Below are 26,824 nucleotides of genomic sequence, written 5' to 3' on the forward strand. Positions count from 1 at the left end.
TCTGGAACTCCATCTCCCCACATCAGAACGATTCCCTCATTTCCTAAATTCAAAAACCTGCTAAAAATCCTCTTCCTCAACCGCTCTCGAATGAACCAATAAGAGCCAAGGATGCACCCTAGCCTGCACTCTTTCTAAATTTAAATTTTGACCAGTGACACTGACTCGGATCAAGAAAACTTTCTGGACACTCATCCTGTGTGAACAAATAAACTTTTTGGGAGCCCGCCTTGTTTGAACTGCACCCTCCATGCCCGTCCATGCGACTGCGCCTTTGTTCGCCCTATACCTGGCTTGATCCCCATGTTTGACTACACTCTGTACTGCCTATTTGCACAAAATTTACTTGATCTAAAGCACTCTGATACCCTCTGGTCCTGCTAGCACTATATAAAACTCCTAAAGTAAATAAAATAAAATAAAACTATCCCTAACGCAATTCTACCGGCGTCTGCATTACATCCAAGAAAAGCCACTTCAGTGAAGAGCGCCGCTAGAGAAGCTGCACACGCTCTAAGTGCCGGTTGGAGAACAACTAGATCATTAACCTTGAAATCCAGGGCAGAAGCCATCTTGAGAGATAGTCTTCTTAACAAAGATTTCCAAGACGATTTATTGAACTTGTTTTTAACGTGAACAGTCCTTGAACTTCCAGTTATACCTTTCTTTAATACCTCACTTGCTACTTGGAGTTTATTGTTTGGATTTGTACTGCGATTCCTTACAAGATTGCACTGAAAAAACAGTCTTGTGTTGACTGATATAATTGTAAATGAGCAGCCTGCACATATGTGCATTCTAACATATGCCAGTTTACAAGGATCACTCAGTGGAATAAATGCGGTAGGGGTCCCAGACCACAAAGCAAACCATACTTATATGAATAGTTTCCTTTGCTTCTTCGAGTGTTGATGTGCACTGCCGGAGGAAAGACTATAGCCTCCTAACAGTGCTGGAGCTAACATGCACACACATTCGAATGTGTATTGCTGTCAGCCAGGGAATCCTGTGCTGATGTTCCTGTGAAGTTGAACGACTCTTGAAGGATGAGTCAATGCTTAAGCCCAGTGTATGGTGTCAGTTGACGGTGCATGGAAGGGGGATACATTATATGCAAACTTGTGGCTTGTTTGGTTTTTGTTCCCTTGGTTGTGTTTGAACAATGTGGCCTAATTATTCAAATAAAGCATTCCAGAATGTTTTTTAACCGTCGTTGCATTAAAAAAATGTGATCCATTATTTAATAAGCATTCTAGAACTTGCAAAATAGGGGAGAGGGTAATTTTAGAAAAACCCCAATAAAAGGGAGTTTTGCATTATTGGACACATTAGTGATAGTTCAATATGGTATAGGAATTTCATTTCCTGCCTAATTACAGGCTAAAATATTATATAAACATTTTAGAAAAGCCCCAATTAAAGGGAGTTTCAATATAGTGCCCCTGGGGCAATACCTGGCTCTTTTTCTCGCCCTGTGTAAAAGACTCTTCGGATAACCATGTCTCCTAGTCTCCTCATCAATGCATCCCTTTCTTTAAGGAAATCAACCCTAAGTGAAAAATGTCTACAAAGTCTCAAGAAATGTCCATATGGTAAATTATCTCTGAGGTTCCTTGGATGGTGACTACTATACCTAAGGAGTGTGTTCCGCTCACTCAGTTTTTTGTATATTTCATGTCATCCACCCTCAAACTCAGATCTGAAAAATTGATTTCTTCCTGACTGAATGACATTGTAAATTTTATATCAGGGGATCTCTCATTAAGCCAATTAAAAAAACATTGAGAATTTGTCTATTCCCTGTCCAGATCATTCATAAGGATATCATCTATGTACGTCTCCCACATGGTGATGCTGTCCAGGAATGGATTATGCTGGTTATAGATGTGAGTACTTCATACTTATCCATTCATAGATTTGCCAGATTTGAAGCAGAACCAACTCCCATGGCTACACCCTTGGTTTGTAAGCAGAACTCATTTTGGGAATCATAGAAATTCTAGCTGAAAGCAACTTGTTGAAGGCCTACTATGAAATCTGTAGGAATCCATGTTGGATTAACTCTTCTGTTTGGAACTTTCCTCACTCCCTCAAGTGCCTCATCCTGTGGTATGCTGGCATGTAGTGATTCTACGTCTAAGGTAACCAGAGACTGTGTAGATGGATCAAAATATTGATTGTCCACTAGACAAATGTGTTCCATAGTGTCCTTGATATATGATCTTGTCTCAGCAATCCAAGATTTCAGAAATAAATCTATGTATTTGCTCGTAAACGATTTCCTGAATGAAAAACTTTTGAAATTGAAAAAACTCTAAAAAAAATTTGGCATGCACTAGACTCCATGGCCACCTTTTTACTAAATAATAACAATCAAACATTATACCCAAAGGGTTACAGCTTGGAAATGAACCCGCCATTTTTGTCAATATTTCAAACTTTCGAGAATGTTTCAGTTTTGTAGCAAATAATTGTTTCAGACATTGGATGATTCTTGGATTAGAAACAACCCTAGAATACGTTAAGAAATTAACCAAAGAAATAGTTGACGTTAAAATAGAAATTTTAGAGGATGGGACCCATTCCAAATTGTGAATGGTTACCACTATCTTTAAGTAGTCAGTAAACAAATATATGTTTTACAACCGTAATTCGGTCCCAAAATATTAATACATACCACTGTGATTCAGTAGTTGGAAGGGATGCCCTTAACACAATCTTCCAAATACCAAATCGATCTGTTTTAGCAATTCCAAATGGTGATTCTGTATATGTTACCGAATTACAATTTGATATTCATAAAAAACAAAATGCTACTTTGCATTCGCAAACAGGCTGATTCTACTGAATCAGCCAATTTGCGAACGCAAAAAGGTATGTTCTGTGCCTCTGATATAATCCATTTTTTAAATTAAATAAAGACTAAATATTTAGACGAAACAACTATTTCAAGTTTAAAGAACAATTGCTTTACCATGTAGTTGATATATGTGCCAGCACACTTTCATACATTCAAGTTTCTAAGTGTTTATTCTGAGTATAATTTCCCACAAAGTACCTCTAAGGTAAAGAGCAAGGAAGATATAAGCACCACAGTTGATTAAAGGCCAGTGTAATACACATTAATATTCGGCAGGTGATTAAGTCTTTGTGAAACAGGATTGTGTGATGGACAAAACAGCAAGTGAACGTGAGTGGAAGCAAGTAATGTACAGTTCATGACCACAATGATTGAATGGTGAAAGATACCATGTAGGAAGCTGATTTGTTAAGAGACATAGCATTGGCAAAAGAAGAAATGTTCTAGCCAACATGAATCTGATTGGTTGTGTTCTTAAAGAGGAATATCCCAGAACATGGTGCAGAGAAGTACCCTCAAAATCCAGAAACTTGGCAAAAAGCAGGGAGCAGGAAGTGCTGAAGCCAGGATAATAGTATTTGAGTTGTGTGAGAGATTAACTATAGATCTCAGAGGTGGGTGGGCATTCTACAGGGAAGTGAATCTGTACGGGAAGCAAGTCCATGTAGCCATAGAATACATTTTAGAATAAGATTTAGTTACAGGTAATTAAAATGGTAAGTTACAGATAAGTAGTTTAGCCCCACCAGGAGCAGCATTCTATTACCTCAACAAGCACTCCAGCATTCCACAACATCACATCCACACTGGCTGAGCAGCAGGGAACAGGTAATTAAGGGAAAGCATGCATAGTAACAATTCAAGTCACAACACACCTCCTTCCCTTATGGAAAATAATCAATAATATAAAACAATGTACAGTGGAAATACACATCATCTAATATCATAAGCACAAGAGAAGTATATAAAAGTAATTGCAAATCAAAGGGACCAAAGATGGAAAACATCAAAACCGTCCTACGACATTTCATACATTACAATTACATCAATGTAGTACTATGCGGGACTAGGAGAATTAAGGATGCCTGAGTTGTTTAACACCCTCACTCACTCCCTTCTGTACACAACAGAAATATTAAGGTACCACGTACACACCACCTAGGGCACACAACCCTAGCCCAAAAAGTCTCAGGCAATGCACACACAAACTGTACCAGGGTACATGACCCTGCAACGCAGCACTAGGGGAGACAACCCCACAACACAGCACTAAGGTACTGAGCCCTACAACGCAGCACTAGGTTGCACGACCCTACAACGCAGCACTAGGGTTCCAGATCCTAAAAGAGAGCACTAGGGTACACAACTCTCCCCTTAACAAAATTCAGCATAACCAATGCCACACACACTACAACCAAATCCATAAAATTGGGCGGCAAATTCATTATGAGGAACATGAAACACTGTGGCACAGTTACAATGCATCACATGCATTATGCCCCTGCCACTGAGGGTAAAGCCTCACAAATATGGCATGTTAGTCTGCATGCCCTTACGACGCATGCCATTACAACATGATCATTACAACAACCACTTTGTTAAATCGTATACCTTTACAACGCAAGTCGGAACGATGACTTTCTGTAGGGGGCACTGGATTTTGGAATAGTGTAATTTACTATTCCAACTCCAGTCTGTTCAACAGTAGGGAAGGTGTTGGATTTAAATCCAACACCTCTGCCCCCTAATGCAAGTCGTTGTTCCGACTTGCGTTGTAATGGTATGCGATTTAACAACAGTCGTTGTCATGACCGCATTGTAATGGCATGAGTTGTCACTCATGCGTGATAAACAATGTTCACCAGCCTTACACCCAACAATCATAGTAACCAACAAAAAAAAAACAACACGGCATACAACGACATGTCATTAGGCAATAAATACATCTTGACCTGGGACCTGAAGAAGAAAAAAACACTAGGGCACAAACATGTCTTGAAGAAACAGGGCAGTATTCAACAATGACATTAAGGTCTCTGGTGAGCGATCTCTCACCCGAAGATTTTACCGAATACTGGATGCTTGGAGACATAACACAGTAAGAGGCTTCACTAATTCAACACGTAGTAGTCTCAAGTAACATGCTCTGTGTATACCCGCATGTGCCAGAAAAGTGTGTAGAATGGTCCAAATTATATATCTATTATAAGTAAACACAATGAGCAGTGAACCACAGTAATTGGTGGTCCTCAGTCTAGTTGTTGGACTCCCAGCAGGATGTTACTGAACACGCTGGAGAAGCTGACATTCACGTCCCTTGCAATTTACGGTGACATCTAGTGAAGAAGGTGGTGTGAATATAAACATTGAGGAAAGCCGGTCAGGCACTTGAGAATCGTGCTCACTGCAGGATTACACATAACAGCTCTCAATTTGCCAAAATGGCCACCAGTGTGCCGTGTTGAGCAAATTTCTTTAGCCGCAGAGGTTGTTGCGATCTCTTATTCCTTCCATGATGTCATCCTCCTCGCACTTAATTATCCTCGCGCTTGACAGAGTGAGCACCTCCTCACACAGACCTAGGAGCTGACCTCCCAAGTGGAATCCTCAGTGATATTAAATGTCGCACAAATGAGCCAGATAATTAACAAAAAGCTTGCGCTTCCAAACCCGTCGCCATCATTGTACAGGGTAGTGACGCTGTACGAGAAGGAAGTCCATGTAGCCATAGGGTAGATTGTAGAATACCATTTATCTGGGTTTAGCTACAGGTAATTAAGAATTAAGTTTTAACTAAGTAGTTTAGCCCCACCAGGAGCATCCTCCTTGCTGCTCAGCTCACACACTCCAACTGACACTCTCTCAACCACACCAGACACTCCAGCATTCCAATATCTTACCAAGTACTCCACAACTCCACAACATCACACCCATAGTGGTTGAGCAGCAGAGAACAGGTAACTAAGGGAAAGGATGCAAAGTAACAATTCAAGTCACAAAAGTGAGTTGGATGCTATGGTAATTGGAAATAAGAGCCAAGACTTTGAGATGAAGAAGACCCATTATCTTTAATAGATCTTGGTCATTCAGCTAAGATCCAGACATCAAATAGATCCCAGCAAATTCTCAACAAAATGTTTCAGATTCTGCTCACAGGTTCCTTTACTTTGTGTGGCGACGGAAGGAAACCTCTCTCTAGTTTTATCTCTCATTCTCTATATATATGCACTAGCAGCCCGTCCCGACGTTGTCCGGGTATGAATTGCTGCTGACCAGTAGTATATTCTTTTGTAGGATTTCTTTTAAATAGCATTTATTATCTGTGACAGGCCTGTGAAAAGCTCTGATTCACAGTGCACTGCTGATGCGCTTAAGAGTGTGCGTTCAGTAGTGTGTGAACTCGAGTTTCCCTACTTTATTTTTCCTTGCAATAATATATAGCGCGAACTCGACAACATGGCATGGGCACAATTTACATTACAGAAGAACACATTCATTTGTGGTAGGCACGGGGAAACAAAGCGATTTGCCCGGAGTCACAGGATGTTGAGCTGATGCCGAGATTCGAACGTAGCTCCCTAGCTCTAAAGTTCGCAATTCTAGAACTTGTGGCGCGAGGTGTGTCTAAAAGTGTATGTCGATGCTGGCCATCAATGAGAGAGACCCTTGCATTTTTGAAATGGGTGGTGTAATAATATGAGTATGTTGCTGGAGATGTGGGCCGCTGTGCCACCAATGTACTTACTGGGGGAGAGTAAACACCCTTTATTCCGCAACTTTCTTTCCGCATACCATCACTCCGCATACTTTCATTACGAAAGTACCATGACTCCGCAATGCCATTATAACGCATGGCATTACATTTTATATGCTTTTACCATGCATACATTTACAACTAAATTCGTTGTAAATGCATGAATGGTAAAAGCATATTTTTTTAATGTTTGGATAAGGTAAATATGGGTATAGGGGTATATGTTTTGGGGTACTGAGGTATATGTTTTGGGGTGTTTGGGTATTTTAAGGGTTCAGATATAGTTTTGGGTTATGGGTTTCAGGGGTAGTTTTAGTGTTTAGGGATAGGTATGGGTTTTGGGGTACAGGGGTATTTTTAGGGTTCAGGGCTAGGTTTGGGTTTTGAGGTATGGGGTATTTTTAGGGTTCAAGGGTAGGTTTGGGTTTTGGGGTACAAGGGTATTTTAAGGGTTCAAGGTTAGGTTTGGGTTTAGGGGTACAGGGGTGTTTTAGGGTTCAGGGGTAGGTTTGGGTTTTGGGGTACAGTGGTATTTTTAGGGTTCAGGGCTAGGTTTGGGTTTTAGGGTATAGGGGTATTTTTAGGGTTCAGGGGTAGGTTTGGGTTTTGGGGTACAAGGGTATTTTAAGGGTTCAAGGTTAGGTTTGGGTTTAGGGGTACAGGGGTGTTTTAGGGTTCAGGGGTAGGTTTGGGTTTTGGGGTACAGTGGTATTTTTAGGGTTCAGGGCTAGGTTTGGGTTTTGGGGTACAGGGGATTTTTAGGGTTCAGGGGTAGGTTTGGGTTTTGAGGTACAGGGGTATTTATAGGGTTCAGGGCTAGGTTTGGGTTTTGGGGTACAGGGGTATTAGGGTTTAGGGATAGGTTTGGGTTTTGGGGTACAGGGTATATTTATAGGGTTAAGATGGGTTAGTGTTTAAGGGTGTTGGGGTATATTAACCCCTTCCATGCTCATGACGGAATGGTTCCGTCATGAGCATCGGTGCTCCTCTGCTGATGACGGAACAATTCCGTCATGATGCCAAGGGCACGAAATCCCTCTGCTGCAGACAGCAGAGGGATTTCCTTTTCACCCCTCTGACCTGGGGAGCTGGGGAAGAGATTCCCCAGCTAACGAGGCCCCCTCCCTGGTTTCTGTTTAATGACGATCAGCGCGCACGTCGCGCTGTCGTCATTGAACACAAACCGAAACTAAAATGAGCCTTTATGCTCATTTCAGTTTCACTTTCTACATGCTCAGTGGGATAACTCATCTCCCTGAGCACGTAGAAAGACGGGAGAGGTATCATTGGAAAGGGGAGAATCTCCCCTTTCCAATGGTACCCCTTCCGAGTGGATCCCTCCTTGGGGATCGCCCCAAGAGGGCGATCCCCAAGCAGGGGTCCCCCCACTAGACACCAGGGAGGGGGGGCGGCCCCTTGGGCAAGGGCCTTCACTCCCCCCATAAATAAATTCATAGTATTTAGTCTTTCTGCCCCCCCGGGGGGCAGATGGGGCAATAGTCCCCCAATCTGCCCCCCCTGGGGGGGCAGAAAGCCCACTATACACCAGGGAATTTTTTGGGGAGCACTTTTTTTAGGCTGGGGGCTGCACGAAATGGGCGCGCCAATGCCCCCACTGCCCCAGCACCATTACAGCCTTTCTGCCCCCCCTGGGGGGCAAATGGGAGCAGTAGCCCCCAATTTTCCCCCCGGGGGGCAGAAAGCACACTATGTACCAGGGATTTTGTTTTGTTCACTTTTTTTTAGGGTGGGGGCTGCCCGAAACTGGCACTACAATGCCCCCACCCCCCCACCACCATTACAGACTTTCTGCCCCCCCTGGGGGACAGATGGGGGCAGTAGCCTCCAATATGCCCCCCAGGGGGGCAGAAAGTCCACTATGCACCAGGGATTTTTTTGTGTGCACTTTTTTTAGGGTGGGGCCTGCCCGAAACGGGCAAGCCAATGCCCCCACCCCCAACACCATTACAGACTTTCTGCCCCCCTGGGGGGCAGATGGAGGCAGTAGCCCCCAATCTGCACCCTCGGAGGGGCAAAAGCCCACTAGACGCCAGGGATATTTTGGGGCAAATCTGAATTAGGGTGGGGGCTGCCCAAAATGGGCATGCCAATGCCCCTACCCCTCCCCCACAAAAATTACACCCTTTTGCCCCCCGAGGAGGCAGATGGGGGCATTAGCACCAATCTGCCAACAGGGGGGGGGGCAAAAAGGCCAGTAGAGGTCAGGGATTTGTTGGGCAAATGTTAATTAGGGTGGGGGCATTATCATGCCCGTTTTGGGAAGCCCCCACCCTAATTAAAATTTGCCCAAAAAACTCCCTGGCGTCTAGTGGACTTTCTGCCCGCCCTGGGGGGCAGTTGGGGGCATTAGCCCCCAATCTGCCCCGCCAGGGGGGGAAAAAAGCCCACTAGACACCAGGGATTTTTTGAGGGGGCAAATATGAAATAGTGTGTGGCTGCCCAAAACAGGCATGCCCATGCCCCCACCCCCTACCCGCAACAATTTCAGCCTTCCTGCCCCCCCCGGGGGGCAGATGGGGCAGTAGCCCCCAATCTACCCCCCAGAGGGGCAAAAAGCCCACTAGACACCAGGGATTTTTTTGGGCAAATTTGTATTAAGTTGGGGGCATTGACATGCCCGTTTTGGGCAGACTCCACCCTAATTAAAATTTGCCCAAAAAACTCCCTGGTGTCTAGTGGACTTTCTGACCCCCCTGGGGGCATTACCCTCCAATCTGCCCCGCCGGGGGGCAAAAAGTCCACTAGACGCCAGGAATTTTTTGCGGGCAAATTTGAATTCGGATGGGCTGCCCAAAATGGGCATGCCTATTCCCCCACCCCCTCCCCCACAAAAATAACAGCCTTCCTACCCCCCTGGGGGCTGATGGGGCAGTAGCCTCCAATCTGCCACCCCCTGTGGGGGGCAAAAAGCCCACTAGACACCAGGGATTTTTTTAGGCAAATTTTTATTAGGGTGGGGGCATTGGCATGCCCGTCTTGGGCAGACCCCACCCTAATCAAAATTTGCCCCAAAATCTCCCTGGCATCTAGTGGACTTTCTGCCCACCCTGGGGGGCAGTTGGGGGCATTAGCCCCCAATCTGCCCTGCCAGGAGGGGCAAAAAGCCCACTAGCCACCAGGGATTTTTTGAGGGGGCAAATATGAAATAGTGTGTGGCTGCCCAAAACAGGCATGCCCATGCCCCCACCCCCTTCCCGCAACAATTACAGCCATCCTGCCCCCCCTGGGGGGTGGATGGAGCATTAGCCCCAATCTGCCCCCCCAGAGGGGCAAAAAGCCCACTAGACACCAGGGATTTTTTTGGGCAAATTTTTATTAAGTTGGGGGCATTGGCATGCCCGTTTTGGGCATACTCCACCCTAATTAAAATTTGCCAAAAAAACTCCCTGGCATCTAGTGGACTTTCTGACCCCCCTGGGGGGAATATGGGGGCATTACCCCCCAATCTGCCCCACCCGGGGAGGGGGGAAAAGCCCACTAGACACCAGGGATTTTTTTGCCGGCAAATTTGGATGGGCTGTCCAAAACGGGCATGCCTATGCCCCCACCCCCTCCCCCACAAAAATAACAGCCTTCCTGCCCCTACTGGGGGCTAATGGGGCAGTAGCCTCCAATCTGCCCCCCTGGGGGGCAAAAAGCCCACTAGACACCAAGGATTTTGTTAGGCAAATTATTATTATTATTTATTTTTATTAATCAAAATTTGCCCCAAAATCTCCCTGGCGTCTAGTGGACTTTCTGACCCCCCTGGGGGTAGATGTGGGCATTACCCCCCAATCTGCCCTGCCGGGGGGGGGGGGCAAAAAGCCCACCAGACGCCAGGGATTTTTTGGGTGGGCAAATTTGAAATAGGGTGGGGCTGCCCAAAACTGGCATGCCCATGTCCCACCCCCTCCCCCACTAAAATTACAGCCTTCTTGCCCTTCCCGGGGACAGATGGGGCAGTAGCCCCAATCTACCCCCCCTGGGGAGGCAAAAAACCCACCAGACACACAGGATTTTTGGGCAAATGTTTCTTAGGTCGGGGGCTGCCCAAAACGGGCATGCCAATGCCCCCACCCCCCACCCGCAACACTGACAGCCTTTCTGCCCCCCCTGGAGGGAGGATGGGGGCAGTAGCCCCGAATCTGCCCCCCGGGGGGGCAAAAAGCCCACTTGGCGCCAACGATTACGCTGGCTTTTTTATGGGTGGCGGCTGCCCAGAATGGGCATACCAATGCCCCCACCCTCCAAAAATATAGCCACAATGTTTCTGCCCCCCTTGGGGGCATATCGGGGCAACCCCAGCCCCGAAATCTTCCCCCCAGGGCAGCAGAAAGCCAACTAGGCATGGATTTAGTTTTAGCAATATGCCTACCTGTGGATTTTGGGCCCTAGCGCAGCTGCCACATAGGGAAACCTAGCAAACCTGTACATTTTTGAGAACTAGACACCCAGGGAAATTCAGGATGGGGTGACACGACTGCCTCCCACCAGGTTCTGTTACCCAGAATCCCTTGCAAACCTTAAAAATTGATAAATAAACGCATTTTCCTCACATTTCTGTGGTGGAAAGTTCTGGAATCTGCATTGATCAACAAATTTCCACCCCCCCGCGTTCCCCCAGGTCTCCCGGAAACAATGGTACCTCACTTGCGTGGGTAGGCATAGTGGCTACAACAGGAAAAGGCCCAAATCGTATGGTGGAGAATTTAAAATAACCTATAGCAAAACTACATTCTTTTTTGGGGGGGCACCTGAGTTTTTGGCCCGGGGCTCGGCAGAAAACTTGTAAAACTACCAAATCCAAACAGTTCTAAAAACTAGACACCCGGGGAGTCCAGGGAGGTATGGCATGAGTGGGTCCCCCATTGTTTTCCTACCCAGAATTCCTTGCAAACCTTAAATTTAGGTAACAAAATCAGTTTTCCAAACTTTTTTGCATGGGATCTCCGTGCCGGCACTAATGTCCTACCGCCCAGCGTTCCCCTTGTTCTCCTGAGTAAAATGATACCTCATTTGTGTGGGTGGGCTAAAGGCCTGTGACTAAGGTGAGGTACTTAATTTGTCAATCCCAAACACTACAATTTTTTAAAATTCATTTTTAACCTGTTCTGCTTTGGGGATTCCAGAAGGTAGCTAAATGGCTTCCTGAAATAAAGAGGCTTTCCCTAACACCTGTTCCATACAGAGGTTTTAGGCTTTTAAGAGTTGTGCAGATAACCACACCTAGAACTCTGCAAAACCCCTCTTGCAAAAGCTGGTGTATTTATAGGGTTTAGGGATAGGTTTGTGTTTTGGAGTACAGGGTATATTTATAGGGTTAAGATGGGTTAGTGTTTAAGGATGTTGGGGTATTTTAAGGAGTAAGGGTGGGTTATGATTATGGGGTGCAGGGGTATTTAAAGGGAGCAGGGTGGGATTAGCACACGCTATGAGACACGCCCCCAGCGTTTGCCATGCACCCAGCACACGCGCACAGCACAAGGGACTACTTTGCTGGCACGGTGGAGAAGTGTGGCTCACTGGTTAGAGGAGGCAGACCTGGAAGCAGAGGTCAGCCCGGGACCATGGTTCAATTCCCCGCCTCGGCGGGTCTTGGGCTCAAAAAATTCCACGGACTCGACAATTCTCGCTCCGGTGCCTACTCGATTCATGGGTTCACACTCTGCAACTCTGGGCAATAGCTTGCTTAATCTCCACAATGGCCCCTCGCGGTGGGATGCCTGGCTTTCACCTTGTGGATACCCTGCTGGGGTTATCTCACAGGGGAATACCAGGACGGGTTCCCTAAGCAAGCGCTTAGATACCGGGTCGGTGATTTGCGCTATATAAATACATGTACATTTACATTTACATTTACGGTTCTTTTACCTTTTAAATGTATATGGTGGACGTCTGCATAGCCTATGTCCTTCTGCTGCAACTGCCCTTTCCAACGCTGTATTGGGTGTTGTGATTGGTGTTGTGGTTCCTGAGAGTACCCGCCTCAAAGGTTTGGGCTCTCTCTTTATTATATTAGTATGGATTAAAATACTGTGTGAAGTAGACTAAAGGCCATATATATGAAAGGGTTGCGTTGCTTTAGCACCACTTAACAGGGTGCATGTCCGATGCAACCCTTAAATGCAATTTATGAAGCCACGCAAGGGCACCTTGCGTGTCCCTGAGTGGCTAAATAAATTAAGAGTAACGCAATGCAGTGCAAATCGCTGCATTGCATTACTCTGCCCCAGTGAGTAGTTCCATGGATGATGCATGGGAGTTCCCATGCAAAACCAATGGATTTTTATGCATTCCCAGTGGTAGACCTGGAAATGCATCAAAACAGCTACGCTTACCCAGATAAGGCGTACATAGCGAATTATATTTATTTCTCCCTGTTTTTTCGGCTTTCTATGTGTGCTGCATTCTGCAGCACTCATTGGAAGAAAAAAATGCCTCATGGGATTGTTTTTGTGTAGGAAGGTGCCCCTTCCTGCACAAAACAACCCTGCTTACAATGTAGGCACCCTTGCACCATGGTGCAAAAGTGCCTACGTTGGCGCTAGGCTGCACATTGTGCGCCAGCGCTGGGAAGAGTCAGGAACGTTCTGTATTGTGTTAAATACAGCACATTCTTGCCCTTTCCCTGTCACACAGCACATCAAGGTGACTTGCTAAGCTGCTTGGCATATTGGTAAATATAACCCTCAATCTGCAGTTCTTTTAAGCGGAGGGGAGAACATTGACTGATCAAACACTGGTGCTAAGTGGTGAATGTGATGTTGGAACCTGCCTTCGCTGGCTTCCTGTATAAATTACTGACGCATGAACTGCGCACAATGCAAATATAGGGTTTCTCTAGCAACGGCTGCTCCAGCAACAAAGGCCTCGTGCCATATCATAATTACTGCTGCAATAATCTTTTTATATCTTTCAGTCACCTTGCTTGGAAAGAGAGGCTTCCGGTTGGGGGAGCTCTCATGCTAGCCCCAATGCAAAATGGCATCTGTAGCCCTGTTTGACTGAGCAGATCAAACTTCCTTTCTCTAATCGAGTTCCTCGGTTCAAGAGATACGTTTATAATAGTCTATAACTACAATGAAGTCACTGGTACAAGAAGAATTTTTAAACAATGGGTTCTAAAATCATGATTTTAAAATGCAGGTCGTAAACCAATCATCGCAGCCATCAGTTATTGCGAGGGGTAGGTACGGTAATCCCTCCCCAAACTGCCCCAGGTTCCATCTCCACTCGATGGGCACAATTACTAAACGTTTCTTAGGATAGAGCCACGTGAGTGAATGTCATTGAAAATGGCTGCCTGGTTTTCAGGACTTGTGTTCCTGGAAAGATTTCACTAGGTTAGCCTTCAAAAGTGACTTCAGATTAAGATTTGCCAGTCAGTTTTGGCCCTGTACAGAAACAACGCACTGTCACCAACAAGGAAAGGGTGCGCTAATGATATCACCTTTTAGGCTTGACAAAAGACTGCTTTTCCTGTCTTTCAAAGCCAATGCCATTAATACACAGATACAAGGCAATGGGTTAGTGGACATCAGGCGCTGCTTTGCTGCAAGTGTTACTCGCAAATGCCAATCAAGGCATATGGAGCATTTCATCAACACAGATATTGGCCATTTGACTGGATAATAGTTGCCCGAGTCCGCGTCAGGAGAGGAGCAGAGAGGTTCATCGGAGTCACTGAGATGATGAGCATAATGGGCGGCTTTAACGTAGTAAATCCACAAGTTCTGTTACCAGCTCAGGAAGAGAGCCCCAGTGACTGAATCGAGCTCGGTATGTAAGAAAACAGGGCCACAAATAGCAGCTGGATGGTATCTAGCCTCCACCATACACCAATCTTAGCTCCTTAGATGGGCACCATTGCTTCCAGGTCCCCCACCCCAGCTCACATAACTGAACAACCCACCCACACCCTGGGTAACCATCCCAGTGCATTTTTTGCGGGAAACAACCTTTACAATGCAGTCATTACATTGCACTACACTTATACACTTACAAAAAGGCAGTAACTGTTTCATGGAACTATATTATTAACCTACCTAGAACTATTGTAACACATAGTTCCAGAAACATTGTTTTATGTAATGAGCCATCCTATATCCCTAGAAAAATGTGGCCACATAAGCTAGTATTGGCGGTCGTGATTCCCACTTCACACTCTTTTTCTAAAATTTACAATACATTTTAGTAGCATCAGAATGCATTACAAAATATCTAATATTGAAATGTGAGAGAATGCTCTAATTATAACGTTTTTGAACTACAATTCCTTGTCAATTTTTAAATAATTATAGCAAATGCTTTCAGCTTTGTGACACACTGTTGTTTTGAAGTGCAAGTGGCTCCACCATTAAATGCGAACAGCATAGAGAAGAGAGTGCATCCCTGCTTGGGTCACCGGTCTAAGTTCTCTAGCCATTGAGTCCATAGATCAATTTCGCCTAGCCATAAAATTGGGTCTTTCTTGAGTTAGTGCTCGGGGTGACAAATTCTAAAACAACAATTGATGAACAGAATGCAGAACAATGTCATACATTCACCCCAGTACAGATATCTGAGCCTAAATCCATCGTTTTTTTGCACTCCACACCACCCCAGTTCGGACATGGTCATATGCAAATCAGCCTTGACCCTGTGCCTCATGGGAACAGTCCAGCCCGAACTGCCAATCCATGTCTTTCCTGGACCGCAATCAAGCATCCTAGGACCGGTTTTTGGCTATCAGCCGTCTTCAGCCAGGATAGCTTGACTCCAGTGGTGTGGAGAGCATGGGACTCACGTCTGAGCATACCCATCCCACTCGGGATGACAAATGCAAAAACAACAATTGATGGACAGAATGCAGAACAATGTCATACATTCACCCCAGTACAGAGATCTGGGCCTAAATCCATCGTTTTTTTGCACTCCACACCACCCCAGTTCAGACATGACCATATGCAAATCAGCCTCGATCCTGTGCCTCAAGGGAACAGTCCCGCCCGAACTGCCAAGCCAGGTCTTTCCTGGACCGGAATCAAGCATCCTAGGACAGGTTTCTGGCTATCAGCCGTCTTCAGTCAGGATAGCTTGACTCCAGTGGTGTGGAAAGCATGGGACTCACGTCTGAGCATACCCATCCCACTCGAGATGACAAATGCAAAAACAACAATTGATGGACAGAATGCAGAACAATGTCATACATTCACCCCAGTACAGAGATCTTGGCCTAAATCCATCGTTTTTTGCACTCCACACCACCCCAGTTCGGACATGGCCATATGCAAATCAGCCTTGACCCTGTGCCTCATGGGAACAGTCCAGCCCGAACTGTCAAGCCATGTCTTTCCTGGACCGGAATCAAGCATCCTAGTACCGGTTTCTGGCTATCAGCTGTCTTCAGCCAGGATAGCTTGACTCCAGTGGTGTGAGAGCATGGGACTCATGTCTGAGCATACCCATCCCACTTGGGGTGACAAATGCAAAAACAACAATTGATGGACAGAATGCAGAACAATGTCATACATTCACCCCAGTACAGAGATCTTGGCCTAAATCCATCATTTTTTGCACTCCACACCACCCCAGTTCGGACATGACCAAATGCAAATCAGCCTTGCCCCTGTGCCTCATGGGAACAGTCCAGCCCGAACTGCCAAGCCATGTCTTTCCTGGACGGGAATCAAGCATCCTAGGACAGGTTTCTGGCTATCAGCCGTCTTCAGCCAGGACAGCTTGACTCCAGTGGTGTGGAAAGCATGGGACTCACGTCTGAGCATACCCATCCCACTCGGGGTGATAAATGCAAAAACAACAATTGATGGACAGAATGCAGAACAATGTCATACATTCACCCCAATACAGAGATCTGGGCATAAATCCATCGTTTCTTTGCACTCCACACCACCCCAGTTCGGACATGGCCATATGCAAATCAGCCTTGACCCTGTGCCTCATGAGAACAGTCCAGCCCGAACTGCCAAGCCATGTCTTTCCTGGACCAGAATCAAGCATCCTAGGACCGGTTTCTGGCTATCAGCCGTCTTCAGCCAGGATCGCTTGACTCCAGTGGTGGGGAGAGCATGGGACTCACGTCTGAGCATACCCATCCCACTCGGGGTGACAAATGCAAAAACAACAATTGATGGACAGAATCCAGAACAATGTCATACATTCACCCCAGTATAGAGATCTGGGCCTAAATCCATCGGTTTTTTGCACTCCATACCACCGCAGTTCAGACATGGCCATATGCAAATCAGCCTTGATCCTGTGCCTCATGGGAACAGTCCAGTCCGAACTGCCAAGCCATGTCTTTCCTGGACCGGAATCAAGCATCCTAGCACCAGTTTCTGGCTATCAGCCGTCTTCAGCCAGGAGAGCTTGACTCCAGTGGTGTCGACAGCATGGGACTCACGTCTGAGCATACCCTTTTAAAAAAAATATTTTTATTGATAAACTGATAAGGAAAACATACCAGTACATATACAATAATGAAAGCCAAAGTTTACAAAATAAATATAAATTGTACCAAAAACATATTTCAGATTCCACTTAATACACAAAGAAAGAATTTAGCTTGAAAGCTCAGGGAAAAGAAAATATAGCCATAGTTCATATTATACATACAAAAAATGGAGCAGCAGTAATGCTGCGGCCTACTAGTGACCCACTACGGTAAGAAGACCTCCTAATAATGTTGTAGTTCCAGTTTAAATTTTTAGATAAAGTTACCCCAGATATTTCCAAATTTTCTTAGTGAGCGAGCCCCTCTAAGTTTTGCCAAGGCTAGCTCCATAGAGTGAATTTCATTTACTAATGACCACCAATCCGAAATGTTAGGGGGTTTAGGAGAAATCCAGACTCTGGCTAATATTAATTTTGAGCAGAAACAAAGGATCGTAACAAGTGCAGGTCGGGACAGAGAGACAGGATCAAGTAGTACGGTTAGAGCGGTAATAGAAGGTAGATAGATCTTCTTAATTTCCAAAACTTTATGTAGTTCCGCCCAGAATTCCCTTAAGGCTTTTCAAGAGAACAGCATGTGTTCCAGATCTACTGCAACAGCTTGACACTTAGGGCATTTAGTACGTTCACTATATGTATTGTTAAGGGACCACTTAGAAATCCTTTCTAGTGTATAATACAGCATGCAGGTGGTTCTAAACTGTTGCAGCCTTAAACTTGACGATCGCACAGAATTATTAATGTTAGAGAAAGAACTAGCTATCAGTTTATATGTTATATTTGGACCAATTTTACTACTCCATTTCTCCGCTTGTTTAAAGCAGTCATCAGTTTGAAAAGCACTAAGACACCTGAAAGCTTTACTTATAGTCGGCTTAATTTCGGATGCATATAAACAATTCCAAAAATCGCAATCTAAGATTTCATAGATTTTATTTTTCCCTATCAAAAAATCATATAGCTGTTAGTATTTAAATCTCATTGTTTCCGGCAAGTCAATCAATCAATCAAAGCATTTATATAGCGCGCTACTCACCCAGAGGGTCTCAAGGCGCTAGGGGAGGGGGGTCCGCTACTGCTCGAACAGCCAGGTCTTGAGTTGCTTCCTGAAGGCGAGGTGGTCCTGGGTCAGGCGGAGGTGGGTCGGGAGGGAGTTCCATGTCTTGGCGGCGAGGTAGGAGAAGGACCGTCCCCCTGTGGTGGCTCTTCGGATGCGGGGGAAGGCGGCGAGGGCGTGGACGGTCGATCGAAGCTGCCGTTTGGGAGCGTAGAAGTTGAGGCGGCTGTTGAGGTATCCTGGGCCTTGGTTGTGTAGGGCTTTGTGTGCGTGAGTGAGGAGACGGGAGGTGATTCTCTTGGTGACCGGGAGCCAGTGCAGGTCTCTCAGGTGTCCGGAGATGTGGCTGCGACGGGGGATGCCCAGGATGAGTCGTGCTGAGGCGTTCTGGATCCGCTGGAGTCTCTTCTGGAGTTTGGCAGTGGTTCCGGCGTAGAGGGAGTTGCCGTAGTCCAGACGGCTGGTGACGAGGGCCTGGGTGACCGTCTTCCTGGTCTCGGTGGGGATCCACCAGAAGATCTTACGTAGCATGCGCAGGATCTTTAGGCACGACAAGGAGACGGCGTTGACTTGTCTGGTCATGGAGAGGGAGGACTCCAGGATGAAGCCCAGGTTGCGTGCGTGGTCAGTTGGTTTGGGTGCGCTGCCTAGGGCGGGGGGCCACCAGGAGTCGTCCCAGGCGGCGGGTGAAGATCCCAGGATGAGGACTTCCGTCTTGTCCGAGTTCAGTTTCAGGCGGCTGTTCTTCATCCATTCGGCTACCTCTTTCATCCCTTCGTGAAGATTGGCTCTGGCGGTGGCGGGGTCGTTGGTGAGGGAGAGGATCAGCTGTGTGTCGTCAGCGTAGGAGATGATGTTGAGGTTGTGCTGGCGTGCGATGTCTGCGAGGGGGCTCATGTAGACGTTGAAGAGGGTTAGACTGAGCGAGGAGCCTTGAGGAACGCCGCAGATGACTTCGGAGGCTTCAGATCTGAACGGGGGAGGCGGACTCTCTGTGTCGTTCCGGCTAGGAAGGAGATGATCCACTCCAGTGCCTTCTCCTGGATTCCGACGTTGCTGAGGCGCTGCCCTAGAGTACGGTGGCAGACAGTGTCGAAGGCCGCGGAGAGGTCTAGGAGGATGAGGGCTGCTGTTTCTCTGTTATCAAGCAGGGCTCAGATGTCATCGGTGGCTGTGATCAGGGTGGTCTCGGTGCTGTGGTTGGCCCGGAATCCAGACTGCGAGATGTCGAGGGATCCGTTCGTCTTGAGGAAGGCGGGCAGCTGCTTGTTGACGGTCTTCTCGACGACTTTTGCAGGGAACGGGAGCAGCGAGATGGGGCGGTAGTTCTTAAGGTCGGTGGGGTCGGCTGATGGCTTCTTTAGTAGAGCGCTGAGTTCGGCGTGCTTCCAGCTCTCCGGGAAGGGAGCGGTGTTGATGGAGGTGTTGATGATGTCCCGCAGGTGGGGTGCGATGACAGCGTCGGTCTTGTTGAAGACGTGGTGAGGGCAGGGGTCGGTCGGAGATCCGGAGTGGATGGAGTTAATCGTGCGTACGGTGTCTTCGGTGCTGATCGGGGTCCATGCGCGGAGGGTGGTGGTGGGGGGCGGTGGTTTGGTCGTGGCGTGCGTCGGTTGAGTGCTGAAGCTGTTGTGTATGTCTGCAATCTTGCTGTGGAAGTAGGAGGCAAGGGAGTTGCAGAAGTCTTGCGAAGGGGTGATATTGTTGTTTCCGGCGTTGGGGTTGGAGAGCTCTTTAACGATGTTGAAGAGTTCCATGCTGTTGTGTGCGTTGTTGTCCAGTCGTTCCTTGAATGCAGTTTTCTTGGTGGCGTGGATCAGTTGGTGGTGTTTTCGGGTGGCAAGCCTGAGGGCAGTCATGTTGTCCGGTGTTGGGTCTCTGCGCCAGGTTTTCTCGAGGGCTCGGCAGTTCTTCTTGGAGCTCTTGAGTTCGTTGGTGAACCATGGGGCTTTCTTGCTGCCGGGTCTGCCAGGCGGGGTCCTCAGGGGGGCGAGGTCGTCTGCGCAGTCGCTGATCCACTTCGTGAGGTTGGTGGCCGCTTGGCTGGGGTTCGTTGCGCTTGTGGGTGGGTTCTTGCTCAGGGAAGTCGTGAGCTGGTCGGCTGTGATCTTGTTCCAGCTTCTGCATGCAACCTGTTGCTGGTGGTGGTAGATCGTGGTCCTTCTGAAGCTGAAGTGGACGCAGCTGTGGTCCGTCCAGTGGAGTCCGGTGGTGTGGCTGAAGGTGATGTCCTTGCTCGATGAGAAGACGGGGTAGAGTGTGTGTCCGGCGTAGTGGGTGGGGGTGGTCACCAGCTGCTTGAGTCCGAGGTTTGCGAGGTTGTCCAGCAGGGTGGTGGTGTTGCGGTTGTTGTTGATCTCCAGGTGGAAATTGAGGTCCCCGAGGAGGATGTAGTCAGCGGAGGGGAGGGCGTGCGGGCTGATGAAGTCGGCGAGGTCTTCGCTGAATTGTGTGCGTGGTCCCGGGGGTCTGTAGATGAGGGTGCCTCTGAGGGGTGTCTTGGGGTTGATGTGGACCTGGAAGTGCAGGTGCTCGGCGGGTGCGAGGGTGTAGTCGGTGTTGGTCGTGATGCGGATGGTGTTATTGTGGATGATGGCGATGCCTCCTCCTGTCTGGTTGGCGCGGTCCCTTCGGATGATCTTGTAGCCATCTGGGATGGCGATGGCGATGTCGGGCGCTGAAGAGGCGTTCATCCAGGTTTCCGTGAGGAAGGCGACGTCTGGTGAAGTTGTGTCGAGCAGGTTCCAGAGCTCGACGGCGTGTCTGTGGACGGAGCGGGTGTTGAGCAATATGCATTTCAGGTGGCTGCTGCTGTTGCTCGTCTTGGTCTTGGTCGGTGCTGGAGTAGTGCAGGTCCGGATGCAGGCGAACTAGCAGGAGTGGCAGCAGAAGGGTCCGTGGATGCGTCTCGGGGTGGCTCGGTAGCAGCCCGGGATTCGGCCGGCGTTGAGTGCGTTGAGTTCAGTGGTGTCGAAGGTCCGGCGGGTGGGCTGGTTTCTGCGGGGGCCAGGGGTCCTGGCACTGGGCACGGGCCAGGCACGGACGGGCGCAGACGGGCTTACCTTTGGCGCACCTTCGGCGCTCAGTAGGCGCTCCCGCTGCGCGGTCGCTCTGGGGGCGTCATAAGTAAGGAGCCGGAAGGGCGGGTCAGCTGGGTGGCGGGAGCGGGCGGCCAATGGGCTGGTGGTGGGCGGGGCCACAGGGAGGCAGCGGCGGGACCTCTGGACGGCGGGCGGCTGGGTCTTAGAACCAGGGTCAAGCGTGGGAGGCAGGGGGAGATCCGGGCGGCCCAGCGGCGGCTGGGTCGCACAAGGCACAGGAGGCAGGCAGCGGCAGTCGAGAACGGGAGGAGAGGTCCGGGCGGCCCAGCGGCAGCTGGGTCGCTCAAGCACAGGAGGCAGGCAGCGGCAGGCGTGGGAAGCAAAGGGGGGGACCCGGCCTCAGTAAAGGCGCAGTGGTCACTCCCTAGCTGACCCCGCGGACCCCTTAAGTAAGGAGCCGGGAGGGCGGGTCAGCTGGGTGGTGGGAGCAGGGCAGCCAATGGGCTGGTGGTGGGCGGGGCCACAGGGAGGCAACGGCGGGACCTCTGGACGGCGGGCGGCTGCGTCTTAGAACCAGGGTCAAGCCTGGGAGGCAGGGGGAGATCCGGGCGGCCCAGCGGCGGCTGGGTCGCCCAAGGCGCAGGAGGCAGGCAGCGGCAGTCGAGAACGGGAGGAGAGGTCCGGGCGGCCCAGCGGCGGCTGGGTCGCTCAAGCACAGGAGGCAGGCAGCGGCAGACGTGGGAAGCAAAGGGGGTGACCCGGCCTCGGTAAAGGCGCAGCGGTCAGTCGTACAATATTTTCAGTGTATGAAAATCTAAGAACCCTTGTGCGCCGTATAAGTCCCCCAAGACATTGATACCCTTAGCAGACCATCTGAGGGCCATACTGTCATTGAAAATCCTGGGAAGACCCGGATTACCCCATAACTGTAGTTTCGGGTGATAAAAAGTAGTCCTACAGAATGCTAATATATTGGACCAAATCCTAATTACATCCTTGGCAGTCTTAAATTTCACCCTCCTAAAATAGTTTGGGTCATTAACTCGGAACAAAAACATATTTGAGTCAGATTTTAGCATAAACAAATGAAAAAAGAATGGGTCTTCGCTACTGAGTAGAGACCGAAGACGCCTAACAAACGAGCCCCAGAAATATATCTTAACGTCTGGAAAATTGAGGCCACCCTTATCCCAACTATTTTTTAAAAGTGCCAGCGATCTTCGAGCTTTTCTGAATCCCCAGATAAAGCTACTGAAGATTCCATCTAATTGCTTAAAAAAGAACTATCCAGTGCTAAAGGGATTGAACGGAAAAGATAAAGAAATTTAGGTAAAACCTTCATTTTAATTAAGTTGATTCTGCCAATTAGGTTCAGGGGGAGTCTGTGCCATTCTTTTAATAACAAAGTAGTAGATTTAATTAACTCATTATAGTTATTATGGTTGATTTCTCGTATTTTAGAAGTAATTTTAACGCCTAGATAAGTGACGACTTTACAAATCTCTGGGACCACTGCCACTGGCACATAATTAGCTATAATTTGTGTTTTGTTTATGTTGAGCTTATAGCCAGAAACTTTTCCAAACTTACAGGCCTCTGTAGTGATCCCTTGTAGTGCCTCTATAACATCGGGAGAATAAATAGCAACATCATCGGCGTATGCCGTAATTTTCAGTGCCTGTGAGCCGGACCTAAAAGATGCAATTCGCGGTTGTGCCTGAGGAGCGTGTAGGAATGGCTCCAGAGAAAGGGCAACTAATAGAGGTGATAAGGGGCAGCCTTGGCGGGTGCCCCGTAAGATGGAAAAGTCTGAGGAGGTCAACCCACCATAGCTAATACAAGCTGTAGGGTTATCATACAGCGCCCGTATCCCCTTAACAAATTGTCCCCTAAACCCCATCTTTATAATAGCATACCAGAGATAATCCCACCCCACTCGGTCAAAAGCCTTCTCGGCATCCAGCAAGATCATACCGAGTGGGGTGGATTCCGTCTCAGCCACGTCGAACGCCGTAATGGCCATATTAACGTGAGTGGTGGTGTCCCTCCCAATCACAAACCCATGTTGTTGCAGGTTGACTATTTTAGACATGAGAGGAGCCAACCTAGTCGCTAGAATTTTCGCAAATATTTTTGCATCGGTATTAATAAGAGAGATGGGTCTATATGATCCCCTATCCTCCTTTGCTTTGCCCTTTTTAAGAAAAAAAAATATTTTAGCCCTGTTCCAAGAGTTGGGAGCTTTTCCAGTTACCCCTACAGATTGTATAACTTGTAGCAGTAAAGGTGACAGTTCCTCTAGGCAGGTTTTATAAATCTCCAGAGGGATGGTATCTTCCGCGGCGGCCTTCCCGACAGGTAAAGAAGCAATAGCCTGTCTAAGCTCTAATCCAGTAATATCTTCCGAAAGTTGATCCATTTCTGAGATATTCCAGATGTTTATTGCATTCTCATCCAAATAGTCCTGTATTGGGTTTACACATGGGGAAGACTCCGGGGTATACAAAGAACTATAAAAGTCCACAAATTGTTTTAGTATGTAATCCGGCTGATCATATAGCATGTTATTATATCCTCAAATATAAGCAATCAGAGTGTTAGCTCTGTCCTCCTCAACTTTGTAGGCCAAGATTTTGCCGATTTTATCCCTCCCTCATATTGCGCTATTTTAAATTTGTGTAAATTGGCACTGTTTTTTTGGAAAAGTATTGCCTTAGTGTCAGCTTTTAATTGACCAAATTTCAAGCTTATTTCAGCTACTGCAGGTAGATTTAGCCGTAAAGCTGTAGCGAGCAGTATTTCTTGTGCGGCAATACTAGAGATTAGAGATTCATTCAGTTTATGGCACTCCAAGTTTTGTCTGAGCACATATCCCTGGGTGAAGCCCCGAATACTTGCCTTACAGGCGTCCCAAACCCTGGTGCATGTAGTAGAATTCTGATTAAGCTCAATAAAATTAGTAAAATGAATTTTAAGCTGAGCTATAAAAACAGAGTCTGATACTAAATATCTGGGAAAAGATAATGGTCTGGGGCAAGAACGAGTATATGGAGTGGAAATATCAGCATTATAGGGTTATGATCGGAAGAGATTTGAGGACACACCTCCATAGAGCTGGTATTCAATAGATTGGTGTTACCTAGAGCCATATCCAAACGGTAGCATGATTTGTGAAACGCAGAATAATACGTGTACCCAGGAGTGTTTGGATGTATGGTGCGCCAAGCATCTTTTATGTTATGGATACGGCAAATATCCTTAATAGAAGCCCTGGTTTTACGCATCCGCTGGAAGCTCCCGGGCCTAGTGGTATCTTGTTGATAATCCATAATGCAGTTGAAATCACCCATTATGATGAGCTCCCCCTCCCAGTTCAGAAGTTCTACGTTCAAATGATCAAAAACCCTATGTTCCTCCCTGTTTGAGCCATAAACCACACATAAAACATATTTATGATTTTCAATACTTAGCTGAGCAATAGCCCATCTGCCATCTTTATCGTGAGCAGTTTTCAGAGTTTCTGCCCTAAGTCGTTTGTCCTTGAGGATGGCAACCCCTCTAATAGAAGCCCCAAAAGCAGAACTGATTATAGTATCATATCCTATTTGACATAGCAATTTTTGGTCCTTATGAGCCATATGCGTTTCAGATAATAAAACAAAGTGCGGGTTATGCAGTCTCAACTCTTCCGACGCCAAGCGTCTCTTGCTGTTACTACTATTTAACCCCGCAACATTCCAAGCTAGGCATCTTAATTTATGCATTTTAAAAAAAAGAATCAAAAAGAACATAATTAACCAAGTGGAATACTTCTGTTCTTGAGCAACAAAGAAATCTCATATTTTTAATCCCCTTTATCGCATGTCTCCCTATCAGATTGAAAATAAATTTTTTTAAATTGTTATCCCCCAAGCCCCACCACCCTGCGGAGAACTGAAAACCCCCTCCCTCCACCCTCCAATCTCCCACCTGCCATGGGGAGAGACCACCCTTGAGCCTCAGCTGCCGCTGTAGAGGCAGCACCTTAAGTGGTGCACCTGGTGCTTGCCCTACCCTCCCTCTGACAGAATATTCAGGACGCAACAAAAGACTAATGTTATGTTATGTTATGTTAACATTATTTATACAGCGCACAGCTGTCCCAGCAAAGGGGCGTCCTGGCGCTTGAACAGGTACTAAAACATAACACGCAGGAAGAGGGGAAAAGACGGCTAACCAAATACAGAAAACAGGAAAGTTTTGATAGCACGCCTAAAAGTAGACAAATTATCCAGAGCTCGAATGTGCACCGGGAGTGAATTCCACAACCCAGCGGCAAGCACTCGGTAGGAGCGGCCACCCATCCTGCTGAGTTTAAAACGGGGGCAGACCGCGAGATGAAGAGCCTCCGATCTCAAGGACCTCGAAGGAACGTAGGGGATGAGCAAGTTAGCAAGTGCAGGCGGCGAAGAGAACTTCATGATTTTAAAGGCCAAACAAAGCGCCTTAAATGTAATTCTTAATATTAAATTAATATTTAAAGCTAAGAAAAAAAGGAAGAGAAGAAAGAGAAAAAGAGAACAAAAAAAAGAGGAAACAAAAGAATCCAGGCCCCCCAAGACTTAAGTCTCGATCTCCCTTTCTGTTATGTCAGCCTAATAATTCTACCCCCTCAGTTGATATAGCTGCCGCCAAGCTCAGACTAAATTAGATAGCATCGACTCAGCTTCTTTTATATCAGTAAACAAATAGGTGCGTCCACCTTTGATAATCTTAAGGCGGGCAGGTTCCTGAAGAAATACCTGCCCCCCAATGGAATTAAATGGATCAATCAATTTGCGCAGTTGCCACCGTCTATCCATGGTGGCTTTACTGAGATCCGAGCTAACAAAGAGGGAGAAATTCTCTATAGCTACAGGGGAATTAGAACGTTCTTTTTGCTAGACAGCTTACCTTAATAAAAAGTTACAAAAACAGATAAGGAAAGGACGCGGAAATTTGCTCTCTTTGTTCCTTTGAACTAGGGGTAGTCGGTGTGCCCGCAGAATTTGGGAATCCCAGTTCCAGTCTGCTAAATCTGGGAAGGCTTTTTGTAGTAAACTAACAAGAAAAGCCCTCGGGTCAGACCCTTATGACCCCTCCGGTATTCCAAAAAGTCTAAAGTTCGATCTTCTCTGTCGATTTTCCAAATCCACAACTTTTAGCTGCAGAGATGTCATCTGAGTGTCATGTTGACTCACTACAGCGTTGATACGGGTTGCCACCTCCTCTACACTCACCACCCACTGTTGTAAATCTTCAATATCCTGCGGGACCCCTCCAAGTTTAGAGGTCAGCTCATGTAAGGTAGTCTGTAGTTTATTGTTGTCTTCCCGAAGCTGGAGATAATGTTCTTGTGCCTCTAGACGTTGGCTGTTTAAAGTTTGCAGTATGATATCCAGGGGAGAGATGTTCGTCTCCTGTTCATGTTCATGTTCTTCATTCGTAATTGCTGTTTTAGCAGAGGTCACACCGGTCACAGATGTTATTGGAGTTGGGGCGATAGAAGCATTTAGAGTAGAGGGCTCAGGCGCAGACTCAGCCTCTTGGTCGGGTGGAACAATTGGTGTATCATTATCAGCCTTGGAGAGATCAAAAGAACTCTCCAAGGGAGCATGACAATCTATAGTGGGATCCTA

The 26,824-nt window shown here is 47.2% G+C and overlaps 1 pseudogene; it reads right to left on the minus strand.

Annotated features, from left to right (window-relative positions):
* Positions 1–8,062: 8,062 nt before the first annotated feature.
* On the minus strand, positions 8,063–8,145 carry LOC147748957 (small nucleolar RNA SNORA17; annotated as a pseudogene).
* Positions 8,146–26,824: the final 18,679 nt, after the last annotated feature.

Source organism: Lissotriton vulgaris, chromosome 1_1, assembly GCF_964263255.1.
Source record: "Lissotriton vulgaris chromosome 1_1, aLisVul1.2, whole genome shotgun sequence".
NCBI lineage: Eukaryota > Metazoa > Chordata > Amphibia > Caudata > Salamandridae > Lissotriton > Lissotriton vulgaris.